Consider the following 5,242-nt stretch of genomic DNA (forward strand, 5'->3'; position numbering starts at 1 on the left):
ACATGTCTAAGCTAGAACCATGAAGGTATTATAGGAACCACAGAGAGTTGTTAGCATTTGCCCTTATTCATTTCAGTATGGTTGCTCACTGGTGCATTATTCACAAGTAAATATAGGTTCTGGGATGTGCCATCTTTGGTTTATTAGAGCCTACTTCCTAGGAACATAATTTGAGCCAATAAGCTAAATTGCTCATGGCATATGACTCACAATGTTAGAAACGATTAAGTAAATTAAAGGTGCTAGAGTAAGCTTGTTCTTGAATTATGATGAAGCTCAGAAAAAACTGTTTCAGTGCCACCCAAATCAATTATTATTTAAAAAAGAATAACTACAATAAAAGTCAGAGAGACCAAAATGTTGCTTGAAAAAATTAGCCTCAGCAGAAAACGCAAGTCTGTGGAAAAACATGCTTTTTGCCAACATGTGTATTTATACAGTATAATGGTTAGGGCTAGCTGGGTATACCCAACCAGGTAGACCAATGGCTAGAACATCTGAATGCTAATGCAAGAGAGGAAGCTTTCTGAACTGAAAGAAATAAACTCATCAAAAAAAATGAAATTTCCCTTTTTCAGGAGACTGTTTTTTAAAGATCATTTTGTAAAATCCAAATAGGTTTTACAGATCTTTATTGGAAAGGGTTTATACAATGTTTTTCATGCTTGTTCAATGAACCATAAGAAATTATTGCACATGCACCTGTGGAACAGTCCTCAAAACACTAACAGTTTACAGGCAGTAGGCGGTAGATCACAGTTACAATAACTTAGGACACTAAAGAGACCTTTCTACTGACTCTGAAAAACACCAGAAGAAAGATGCCTAGGGTTCCTGCTCACCTGCGTGAACATGCCATAGGCCTGCTGCAGGGAGTTATGAGGACTGCAGTTGTGGCCAGAGCAATAAACTGCAATATCTGTAATGTAAGACACCTAGGACAGTGCTACAGGGAGATAGGAAGGACAGCTGATCGTCCTTGCAGTGGAAAATTACATGTAACCATGTGTCCCCCCCAGACGTGATTGAGTATTTGTAAATGCCTTGGTTGAAGAGCAGAGTAACATCTCACAGCAAGAACTGACCAATCTAATGCAGTCCATGATGATGAGATGCACTGTCATATTTAAAGCAGCTGTTGGTCTCACCAGATACTGACTGTTACTTTTGATATTGATCATTATTGCATTTCTGTTGGTCAAATGCCTGTGAAACTTGTTTAGTTTATGTCTGAGTTGTTGACTCTTTTTATGTTAATTCAAATATTTACACATGTTAAGAAATTTGCTGGAAATAAAAACAGTTGAATGTGAGAGGACGTTTCTTTTTTCACTGAGTTTATTTAATTGGTAGCTAGAGATGCCCCTTGTCCCGACTGGTTGGATATCGGTGGTCCATATAATTTGTTTCTTCTTGGGTGTGACAGATACTAGAGTTTCTCTTCTGAGCAGACTGACAGTGGCCTTAAGGTGAGAAGAACCTCATAAAATATTACAAAGTGTGTTCAGGCAGTATTCAGCAAATTCAGCCATGTTAGTCTACTCTCCACCTCTTTATGCAAATGTGGCTAATACGACTGTGCAAAGCAAGTCAGCTTCACCATCATTTCTGAAGACTCAATGACATCAGCATCAGGAAACTGCTATGAAAGTAGTGGTGAACTCAGTGGCACCGTCCAGACAAAACATGCACTGAGACACTCACACACCTACACACAACCAATACACACATAAATTACCTAATGTGCCCAAAACAGGCTTGTTTAACACTTTAATCCCAGGGGCCTGTGATATCCTAGTGTGAGGGCTGTTGACTGGGCTGGTACTGTGGGAGGTCACTATTTGCTGGCCGGGATGAAAGATGGTTTATGGGAAAGATTTACAATAGCGACTCTGTGGCCAAACAATTAATGTCTTGGGGCTATTATGTGAGTGTGGCGGGGAAAACGACACGTTATGGAGGAACATATACAGTATATAAGGAACAAGGAACATAGCTCGAACAACAACTTTATATGTGATCGTGTAGCAGAGAGCTGTGACAGTGAGTCCACGTTACTCATACACTGTGAGGATGATTTACCTCCTCCTATTTCTCATCATTTAAACTCCCTGCCTACTTCATCTACATGCCATTCACGGTGTTCCTTAATTGTAACCTGTCTCTCAATTTCTCCCAACCCCCAATGCACACTTGCGAGCATACACACACACACACACACACACACACACACACACACCAACCCTTCCCCAACTAACACATGGTTCCCATTCCCTACATACCTCCTGTGCCATCAGAGCCTGGTTTCCAGGAAAGAGGCTTTTTAATTGAGTTGACTCTTTACTGCTTGCATATTGTGTTTGTGTGCCTGTGAGAAAGAGAGGCTGATTAAAGTATACATAATTTGTATTTGTACAAGCGAGCAAGAAAAAGAAGCGAGAGAGAAAGAGGGAGAGAGAATAAAAGAAGTGTATGTGTTTGAGAGCACTTAAATGTGTATGTGTGTGTGTGTGTGTGTGTGTGTGTGTGTGTGTGAAAGAAAGAGAGAGAGAGAGAGAGAGAGAGAGAGAGAGAGAGAGAACACAAGCAGGAAGGGGAGGTACAGAGCGGGAGCTCATGCTCTAACTCACGTTCCTTTACTGTAAGAACTCATTTCCCCCTCCTTACCGCTCACTTTTTTTTCTTCCTTTCTCCCTGCTTTCTTTTCATTTTGTTTTGAACAATGTCCTGACAACGGATATGTTTTCATTTTAGAGTGTGTATCATCACTTGTAGATTATTCCTATTTGTCAAGAGGGTAATCCTGCTAGATCCATTAATGTAATCAAATGTGACGACCGAAATCAATGATATGATCATTAATCAAGGTATGAAGACACAGACATGCACATTATTGTCTTGGGTGTGTGTGGGTAAAAAAATAAAAACAAATAAATAAAAAAGAAGAGAAGAACAGCACAGACTCTCCACACTGTAAACGCATTACAGCACATGAACTCATGATGGTGAAATTTAAAAATCCTGTGACCTTCACATGATGGAAAAACAAATCAAGTCTCTGACAGTGACAAACTAATGTCATATACTCTAATGATTCTGCATAGAGACTCACCAGAATTGTCCAGCGTGCATTTTGTGAACACGTACAGACTAAAAAAGGGTCATACACATACTCTTGCTTTAACACAAAACTGATTTCTGTTTTGTTCACACTATGCTCATTATATTAAACCATGATGTGCTATCAAACAACCTAACCGAGATGTTACATCTTAACAAAAATATAACAATATAACAATATAAAGCTGTGAGAAGGCCTGAGTCAGAGTTATAGGTTGCAAACAAAATATCAAAGCACAAGATTCAGGAAAAGCTGTGTTACTAAATTGGCAGAGACAAAAAGAAAGATACTGCAAACACAGTGCATTCTAGACTTGAGCGGACAGGAAACCAGAGAGATGAGAGAGGCTTCCTGTCTGCTCAGTTGAAAAGAATACAGGTAACACCTGAATGCTTGAGTAACGTTCTTCACACATAAACATAAAACCACTCACCACATACACCTACAGCACCATCAAAACAACATACACTGGCTGTACCAAGAAACCAAGTTCAAATGTGTATACAAGCACAATGCCAGATGCAGTGAACACACATGCACACCTTTGTGCAGTGTTTTGCAGAAGGCATATGTGTGTGTGAAATAACGCTCAAAGAATTCCTGCACAGTAACATGCATAGACAGAAATGAGTTTAAGAGACAAAAACAGAAGGACAGTATGAGAAAAGATGGAAATAAATGAAAAGGGGGCTTGATTAAGTGGTATGTGCTCAAGCTGTTACTTTTGTTTGACATCTGCTTCACCTTTATTCCTGTGGTGGGGGTGATTCAGCTTACTGGAACACAAAGAACTTGCCTCAATGAGTAGTGCACAGCTTTTCTATTCAAGCTGATACGTGACACGATTTTTCTCCTCTCCCATTCCCAAAGATATTCATATAACAGTAACCACAACCCCCATTTACAGCTTTAAAGAAAAACTTGGTTTAGGCCACATCTGAACCCCCATATTTCCTGAAAATGGAGAAGCCGCAACACTGCGCTGCTTCCTAGATATATGTGATGGCTAGCTAGAGCTTGATCCCTTACAGGAATACTTGATAGTTTGCTGGAATGGGATATGTTTAAACAGCTTAATGTCTTGAAAAAAATATTATGTGTATCCTCTGAATGGCTATCCTTGTTCATAGAAAATGTAAAACTGATAACATATCAGTGAAGTTTGAAACTTGTAGATATCTACATTTTATGCATCTTTATTAAACAGTAACTAAAATATCACTGTTCACCATATGATTATACCAGTGCTCTTTAGAATTAACCAGCTTAAGTAGCATTGCTGGTTTTCTAGTGAATTGTATTTTCACCTTGTGATTCATTTACTAAATCATGCTGCATGATGTAATGTGCCATAGTCAATGCAGGCCGTGCTGTGGAACACCATTGTTGTACTCAGGGCTGCACTCGTGCCACTGAAGAACTCTGCGCATAAGTAACATTCTGGTCTTTATTATTCATTTGAATAGTTGACTTTGCATATCTAAAGCGGTATAAATATTAGCCACAGAAACATTTCTTTGGATAAGGACACTATAGTCATTGTGTTGTCATAACACTCATTGGTTTGACCAATCCATTATATATAAATAAGCTGTATTATTTGAATTTTTTAAATCCTGAAAACCATAATTGAGTTGAATAGATAGGGTGTACTTCTGGCAGACAGACTTTCTCATCTGGGTCTGAGCATCATATACAGCATTTAAGGTTACACAAAGCACAGTAATTATATTTGATCTCAGAGGCATATGCACACCAAGTCTAACTGGGATTTATTTATTTAGAGGATTTATCATCTGAAGAATTATCATTAAAATAGGTATAATTTCCCAAAAAGAAAAAAAAAAAAAACAGGTTAGGATTTTGTATCATTTCACTTTCCAGCTAACATGAGCAGAATTCAAGTCAACCATTTGATCACTGGAGAGCTTGCTCACTGAATTGAAGTCTGTGCCTATTCAATGTCTATCAGAAATGTTCCATCAAACACATTAAGTTAGACAAGAAGTAACTGTTGAAATCACAGTATATTTATCTCTTACTGCTTGTCATGAAATCATTTCCAAATGTACAAAAGAGACATGCTTCCTCTGAAACATTTCACAATTTATATTCTCTTTT

The sequence above is a fragment of the Ictalurus furcatus genome, chromosome 13 (assembly GCF_023375685.1).
Source record: "Ictalurus furcatus strain D&B chromosome 13, Billie_1.0, whole genome shotgun sequence".
NCBI classification, from domain to species: Eukaryota; Metazoa; Chordata; class Actinopteri; order Siluriformes; family Ictaluridae; genus Ictalurus; species Ictalurus furcatus.